This window comes from Onychomys torridus, chromosome 10 (genome assembly GCF_903995425.1).
Source record: "Onychomys torridus chromosome 10, mOncTor1.1, whole genome shotgun sequence".
Taxonomy (NCBI): Eukaryota; Metazoa; Chordata; class Mammalia; order Rodentia; family Cricetidae; genus Onychomys; species Onychomys torridus.
The window spans coordinates 75,014,821-75,023,658 of record NC_050452.1 but is presented as its reverse complement, the minus strand read 5'-3'; positions in this window follow the sequence as shown (position 1 = coordinate 75,023,658).

The window sequence follows — 8,838 nt, the reverse complement described above, 5'->3', positions numbered from 1 at the left end:
GGAGGAATATGTTATCTGTATTTTTGTGGTGTCAGTATAGCACTCCCCTTTGGATAGTGACTCTGGATCAAAGAACAGGTTCATGTTGACAAACTGGGTGAGAGGTCATGATTATCTATTAGGGCTTGTCAACCCAGCTTTATGTGGGAGTTGGGAACCTGAATTCCTGTCCTCAGCTTGTGCAGCAAGCCACCTGCCCATCCTCCCTTTCTGGACTCCTTTCAATGTTTTTATGCTGGCCCCTCACTTATTGCTTTTCACCCTTCTCCCCCTGTTCCACAGAAACATCCGATTCCTCTAGATTTCTTTTCTCTGCTAGCTGAAACAAGCTAAGCCTCATTAAGGGAGAACACGGCTAAGTTACATGAGGAAAAGAATGAATTCCTAATCCTGACTTCTTTCCTTCAGGTTCCCGAAGCTCATCCCCCTCTACTGTACCTGTTTCCTGCACGGCACAGGGGCCAGCTGCCAGAAGCTAGAACATTCACTGTCAACCCTAGGGAAGAACTACCCACTGAAGAGACTTTTCTGCTGGCCTAGCTGGTCTACTCTCCACAAGACTCAAGGGGTAACCTCCAGACGTTTCTGTAGGTGGACAAAGATGGATAACTTATCTTTCAGTAAACCACAGCTACCACCCTCTTCAACAAGACCTCCATCTTTTCCTTGGACATTCTGTCCCTGCTGTATTGGATCTTGCACATTTCTGCTGTACATCCTTCCTTAGAGACCTCCATCTCTCAGTAGCCAATCCTGTATCATGCTGGTCCCCTCTTAGAATTAGTTCATTTTGTTGGTTTTGACTTGTCCCGGAAGTTCTAGGTTCTTTCTTTTACCCTAAAAACCATCTCAGCTCTTGAGATCTTGTTCTTGTTCTACTGGGACCCAAGTTTTGACCTCAGACACCTAGCAAAACTGCATTCATCTTTAAATTTCCACTACCTTTATAATTAAATCTAAGGCCTGCACTTTAGTTCAAAGTACTACATGGTTCAGTGATAAAAGGTGTTCTTTAAATGGTGATATAAGACTCCTGAATTTGATATCCTAAATTGGATAGATGACTGATTGATTTGTTCTTTTGATTTTTCTTTTTCAAGACATCTAAAACCATTTCTAAACCAGCCAACTTTATTCCTTAGCCTAATGATTTCTCCTATCATTGGAGCCAATGTCTCCCACATGAGGCAATGCTTGCCTTATGTCTCCACAAATGAAGTCTTGGTACACGTCTTACTGTTGCTTTCTGTCAGTTATCTCTCAATTTAACCATTTGCCATGAAGTCCTCATACTGAATCAGGATCCTATCCTTAACATCTCACTGCCAGGCTACTTCTCTTATCAACTTCCACAGCTTAGATGCCAGAAAAGCAGAGCCCAGGACACACATGGAGAGCTTTTTAAGTGATTCTAGAGAAATGAATTTGGGACCTGTGAAACAGTGGAAAAACTAAAACTAATGAATACAAGGGTATGTTATTTATGTGTGATGCTTTAGGAGTTTGAGACTTGTGATTCTGATGAGTCATATGGTACTCAGAATTTTCCATCCAAAGGATGAGAGAGAACTCATCATCTATAGGTTCTTGCTTTCCACTGTTCAATGGGTTGTCTGTAGAATGTCAATTTGCACCAGGAGGGCAGGTGGCCTCCAGTACAGCCGCATAGGATCCTTATGGGCTTATCTTGCAAACTTGGCATCAGAAAAGTCCCATAGCAGATAGAGAGATATGTTGTACAGGTGTTTATACACGAGCAAAACTGACTGTGGCAGCAATAACTGCTTAAAAAATATAAGAGAAAATGGCTGACATAGTGATCAAGGAGGAGACTACTGTCAAGTTCCAAAGCTAAGCAGAAGCCAAACTATGGAAGATCTTGCAAGCTATGGTAATTTGAATTTAATTTTAAAAATTATTATTACTATTATTATTATTATTATTATTATTATTATTATTAGTGTGTGTGTGTATACACCATGGTGCATATGTGGAAGACAACTTTGTGGAGCTGATTCTCTCCTTCCACCTTTACACAGGTTCTGGGGATTGAACTCAGGTTATCAGGCTTGCACACCAAGCACTTTACTCACCAAGCCATCTCATGGGCCACTTTGAATTCTCAGTGCACCTGAAAATCACTGACCGGGGGGGACTGGAAAGATGGCTTAGCTGGCTCTCAGAACCCTCATGGTGGCTTACAAAAAATCCAGGGGATTTGCTGTCCTCTTCTGGCTTCTATGGGCACTGCATGCATATGGTGCACTCATACATGCAAGCAAAACACCTAGCATATACGTAAAAAATTTAAAAAGTGGAGAGACAGAACCATTGAAAAGGTTCTAAATAATACAGTCATGTGTTCTGACTTCAGGTTATAAAAAGACCCATTCTGTGGTCAGTGTGGGAAATTGGCTTCTGGAAGAGAAGGTATAGAAGACAAATAGAAGTGATCATAGAGTACAAGAAAAAGCTGATGGTAGGTTTAGTCAGGGTGACTGAGGTATATAGAGTGGAAACAAATCAGAGGAAGGACTGCTAAGGGCCTACATGTGGAATAGGAGTACTCAAGGATAATTGTCGGGGGCATTCCCACAGGCTATATACTATTCATGGCTTATGGCTCCATTTAACTGTATATACTCAAAATAAACGAAGTGACTCCAGTTTTTTGAGACAGGCCTTTTTGTACAGACTAGCTTTCCTCAGGATCATGATCCTCCTGCTTCGGACTCCTGAGTGCTGGAATTATAGGTGCATATCCCATGTTTGGCTTCAAGAGGTAGTTTTTTATGTGATGTGGAAACTCCTCTAGTTTTATAAATACTAATGTATTGATGGGAGTTTATAGGACACAATAGAGGGAACAAAATTATTAAAAACATAAAATTCATGCATATTTGTTTTCAACTAGCTGCTTATTACACTTATTACACTTATTTCTTTCATGTAATAAATGTTGATAAAAACATTGGAAAATACTTTCAACTCAAAAGCACATTTTCTGAACTCTCTCTCGTAACACATAGCAACACATTTGTAAAAATTGTCCTTGAATGAGTTTGTCTTGCTTGACAACTTATTTGAGAATCAAGACTTATTTTTTTTTTCTCTAATGGCAGAGAGTTTGTCAGGCTCTTTGAACATCCTTAATCATGTCACATCTTAGAACATTGAGTAACTGAGAAAATGCTTGTCTCTTGGCACAACAGACTGTTTCCTTTTTGTTTTCTGCCTCGCTTGAGCAATGTGTAGTACAGGTTTATTAAAATCATCTCAGTTATTTCCTCTGGAGACAATGTTGTGAGGTCTGCTGCAGTGCAAGTTAAAAAGACTCTTGGGGAAAAGGATGTTCCACAGCCACACTGTATTCTTGATGTATTGATCAAAATAACCCTGTAGCTGCCCTAGTAATTTTATTTACATGTGTAGGAGTGTTTTGCCTGTATGTATGTGTGTGTGTGTGTGTACCATGTGCCTGCTTGGTGTCTTAAGAGGCCAGAAGAGGGCTTTGGATTCCTTGGGACTGGAGTTACAGATAGCTGTTTACTACCATGGGAGGGGTGTGTGTGTGTGCCTGGGAATTGAACCCAGGTCCTCTGGAAGAGGAGCCAGTTCTCTTAACCCCTGAGGCATCTCCCCAAGCCTGCCATAGTGGATTCCTTAAGGAATAGAGGGGAAGAGGGGACCTGATTTTCTGAGTATGTAACATGCTGCATCTTCTGCAATAGAGGTGTTTTAAGGCTTTGCTTATTCTCTATGTCCAGTGACCCTTACTCTGCCTTAAGATCTCATATCAAATGCTGCTTCTTAGGGGGGCTTTCCCAGCCTTGACCAGGTCTGCCATCATCCCTATGTAGAACAACCTGACTCTCCAGTCAGTACATAAGTTATACTTGCAGCTTGACATTTATTTGTGTGATTATTATTTTGTTTTTAAACTATCTACCTCCTCAGCTAACCCACAGGTTTGTAAGGGGATAACTCATGGTGATTGTTTCATTCACTTCACACCCACAGTATCTGCCACTGTGCTTAAATAATTCAGGCATTTAATAGTGAACACGTACATGTTCGGTTAGGAAGTGGATTTCACAGTCATTCAGATCTAAATTTGAATCATGATAAAGTAAGCTGAAACATTATTCCCAAAGGTACCTGTAAATAGTAACTAATACAGAAATAAGGCTTTTATAGACGTCATTAAGGGTTTGGAGATGTAGTTCTTATCCTGGATTGTCTGGACTGGCACTAAATTAAATCAAAGAGTGAGGCTAAAACAGAAAAGGTAGAAGGCAACATGACTACAACAGCAGAGACTGGAGTGATGTGACCACAAGCCATGGGATGCTAGGAGTCACAAGGACCTAGAAGGCAGAGAAGGCTAAGAACAGACTCTTGTAGAGCTCTCCGATAGTGTGGTCCTGTTGCCATCTTGACTTTGGAACTATGAAACTAGTTTCTGACTTTTAGAACCATGAGATTAAAAAATTTCTAATTCAAACTATTGATCTGTTACAGCAATGAAAGAAAATGGACACAGTGGGCTGCAAAAACTATTAGATATGTTGTATGAACCTGGACAAGTTACCTAATTTGCAACTTGGTGCTGAGTCTGTACCCCACCCCAGGGAAAACCACAGCAGATACCCTAAAGGATGTGGTAACATGTATAATACAGGACAATTTGTAGAGATTATGTTGTAAGTGCTTGAAAACATTGTTATTATGATGTTTCTTAGGCATTTTATAAACTGTTTTGCTTAGTTCTCATGGACCCATGATGTTGACTATCACATCTCCTCATTTTACAGGCCAGGAAACAGAAGTTAAACCATTTGCTCAAATTGCATGATCAAAATGAAAAAATACCATGGGAATAATTTTTTGAAATATTTTAGATGTGTTTTTAAAAAATATTCTCATATCTTATTGCCGGATGCACTCCATCCACGGAAATAATAGTTCCAGTGTTTCAGAGGGAAGAACAGATAGGTCAGAACAAAGGCGTGACTGTCAGGGGGACTTTCAGTCTCTAGCACAGTCTCTAGCTTGAAAGCCAAGCTTTGTTGAGTGAAGAGTTTTAAAAATTCTTTCATTGCCCCTAACTCATCACAGAAGCAGAACCCGTGGGGCAAAGCTAGAGAACCCAGGAGGCGTGAAGAAAGCCCTCCGTTTGGGAACGGAGAGGGGAGCTAGGTTATAAGACTGAAAGGAGAAATGAGAGTGAGGCCCATCAAGAAGCCAGTCACCACTTCTCACTCCGCTAGGGCTTGGGTTTCTGAATGTCTCCAGGAGGCCCATGTGCTCAAGCCGGGTTTCCAGACTTTAGCACGACTGGGAGATGATGGTGGACCTCTGGGAGGTGGGGCCTCTCAGGAAGAGGTTGGGTCACCGGTGACCAACCTTCAAGGGCCCCAGTCCCGTCTTCTCTCACATTCCGCCCACAAAGTCAACAGCTTGATTGTACTCTGTACAGTGTGCTGCCTGGGCATAAGTCCAAGAGCAACAGGGCCAACCAGCCCTGGGAAACCATGAGCCAAACAGAACCTCACAAGTTCATGTATCTCGAGATAATGGAAAGCTGACGACTGTGTACTCAGGCCACCATAACTCACGATCCCACCATGATAACTCAGAATAAACTTCTGTTTATCCACTTTCAACATGGGTAACGTCTTCTTCCTTTTCTCTTTTTTTTTCTTTGACTGCATCTCACTGTGCAGCCCTCACTGGCCTAGACTTTGCTGTGTAAACCCAGCTGGCCTTAACTCAGGTCTGCCTGCCTCTGCCTCTGCCTCTGCTGGGATTAAAAGCAACACTACTACTCCCAGCCATGTCTCTATTTTGTGAAGACTAAATCCGTGGAGTTTGAATGGCTTCTCACAGCATGGGATCTGGAAAAAACTAGACCAGCAAATGTTTCACTGTCTTGTCAGATTAAAAAAAAAAAAAAAACAAAAAAAAAACCCCATGATTTAGCCAATTGGAGATTTGTTTTCCAGCTGGGCAGTGGTGGTGCACACCTTTCATCCCACCACTTGGAAGGCAGAGGCAGGAGGATCTCTGTGAGTTCCAGGACAGCAAGAGCTCAACAGTGAAACTTTGTCTCAAAAAAGGAAAGAAAGAAGTGTTTTCCTGCATTCTGAAGCAGCTTGTCCAGGCTTGATGCAAATATTCAGGACCCACTGAAGCTCCAGTCTCCTTCTTGTACTCTACTTGGCACAGTGTCTGACAGGGCAGCCTCCAGTTTTAGGAGAGCTGCCCTCCCTCCTTCCCAGCAGGGACAAAGTGAAGGTGGAATGGACGTGCGGAGCGAGTCAGACCCTTTCACCAGGGAGACAGCATGTTCTCACAAGACCCACACGGCAAACTTACACCTTACTCCACTGACCACAGAGGACCACGTGGCTCCTCAACTGCAGGGAGTGCAGAGAAGGTTCCATGTTAGTAGGTGTTTTCCACAGGAACCATGGCGGGAAGAAGGCCAAGCCTCACTGCTCACAGTGCTTCAGTGTGCTGGCCTTCTGCTGTTAGCAGGCAAGCTCTTTCCTTTCCTAGAGTGTACTCAGTTTCCAGTCTTCTAGAGGGACTGTTCTTCTCTTGTGCCGTGGCTAGCAGCTTCCTACCGTCCATCTCTGCTCTACTGAGTCGGGCTCGGGAAAGCCTACTGCACGGGAAAGTGACTCCTTTCTCCAGCAGTGACTCTCCCACAGGAGACCGGTTCCTCCCCCACCCCACCCTTTTCTCCTCCTCCCGCCCTTCCTATCTTTTCCCTTCTCCTTTCTTGAGGCAGCGTAGCCTCTGAACCTTGCTATGTGCCAAGGATGACCTTGAAGTGCTGGTTCTCCTGCCTCCTGAGTGCCAGGATTACAAGATCACCACCACAAGTCCTCAGTGCTCTGGGCATGGTAGGTGCACACTCTAATAACACAGCTACATCCCCAGTCACTGAGCACTGCCCTAGTCAGATGTCACTAGCTTATTACTCATTTCCCTCTACAAGAGGGCAGCCCTTTGGGAGACGGGGTCTCTCTCTATAGCCCAGGCTATCCTAGAACTCTCTATGTAGACCAGGCTAGCCTCAAATTGCAGCGATTCATCTGCCTCTTGAGTGCTAGAATTAAAGGTGTGTACAATGTCCTGTTTGATATATATATACTTTGAGACGAAGTTTTACTATAAAGCCCAGGTTGGCTCTGAACTTCTGATCCTTCTGCCCCAGCTTCCTGAGAGCTGGGATTTTTATTTACAAGCTACTAAGATCTGTTTTCAAGTGCACATTGAACTGAAGTTCCTAGAAAAAAAAAAAGCCACAACTACATCAATATTCTACAAGGTTGGTTAACGGAAGAGGGGCCAATGACTGTGAAGAGTTGGAATGTTGCAGGTCCAGAGCCAAATATTTTTGGGTTATCTATCTAAATAGCTATTTATTGCCCTCACTGTGACTATTATATAAATCCTGTTTTAATGCATAAAGAGATCTCATCCCAAAGAAGTTCACATAACATCTGAGGCCCAAATTAGAGATTTCACTGATGTGCTGTAACTGGGACCTACTTGGTGTTTTATTAACGTATCTAAAGTGTCTTGATTTGGGATTTTCTTTGTTCTATTACAATAGAAACTTAATGAAATTGTTACCACCTCGGAACACGATATTTGGGGTAATCTAAATCTGTGTTCTTGGGGCCATAGGCATTCACATTTTGCTCCAGAAGAAACTCTGAGACCCGTTGAATTGAGAGCTATGCTTTTTATGTCAACTATATTTTAAGAAAAATGCTATCGGAAAGAGCTGTCAAAGATAAATAATGCTTGAGCTACAGAGATGGCTCAGAGTTTAAGAGCACTGGCTGCTCTTCCTGAGGACCTGGGTTCAATTCCTACCACCTACACAGTGGCTTACAACTCTAACTCCAGTCTTGAGGGATCCAAAGCCCTCTTCTGGCCTATGTCGGCACTACACACTTGAGATGCCCAGACTTTCAGGCAAAACACCTATACACATAAGAGCAAATAAATCTTAAAAAGATAAGCCTATATGAGGACATTAGTTAAAGACACAAGGAAAGATTTTATCGATGGCAGCTGCCATAAGACCACACTATGAACTGGATTCTATTTTCATGAAACAAAAGGGTAGAGATTTTTAGAGGTGGGGATGTTGCTGAAAGATCTAGCATGCTGGTGAGTGCTGATGGCTATGATGAGGCCACTTGTCCAGTAGAGAAATAAACTTCTCTCATGACAGGAGGCAGTGGAACAAGCTGAAGTAAGACAACCGTCTCTCAGAGGAAGCGGATCCCAAGGTGAATTATCTTCCTTAAATGCTGGCAACTCAGACGGATGGATGGCTATCAGCTCCAGGAAAATGTTAGGTTGCACTCCAAAGTGCAGAGAAGGAATATATAGTTATAATCTTTATTTCAGGACCTACCTACAAGGAACCAGGTTTGGGCTGGGAGAATAAAAAAAGGAAAGTTCCCATACTTCGAGGGATTTTAAGGGGTGTAGTATAATCACAAAGACAACACCCTACACTGCTGTAATCTGTGTTACATCACAGTCAAGTTCCTTATTGCTGTTCCATCCCAACAGTCCCGCAGTTTCCAGGATATAGCTAAAATCTGATTGACCTGGCTTTAAAAACTGCCAACACCTTATGGTATGTTTCAAAAGTGCAGAGGCCGAAGTTGACTATATACTTAAAACTTACAAACTTGGTCTCATTAACAAATAAAACTATGAATGCCAGGCCGCAAGCTGCTCTACACACCGGGTTTTACCACTTTAAACCTAACTTTTGCCCTTCGTTAATTAGTTTACTATCCC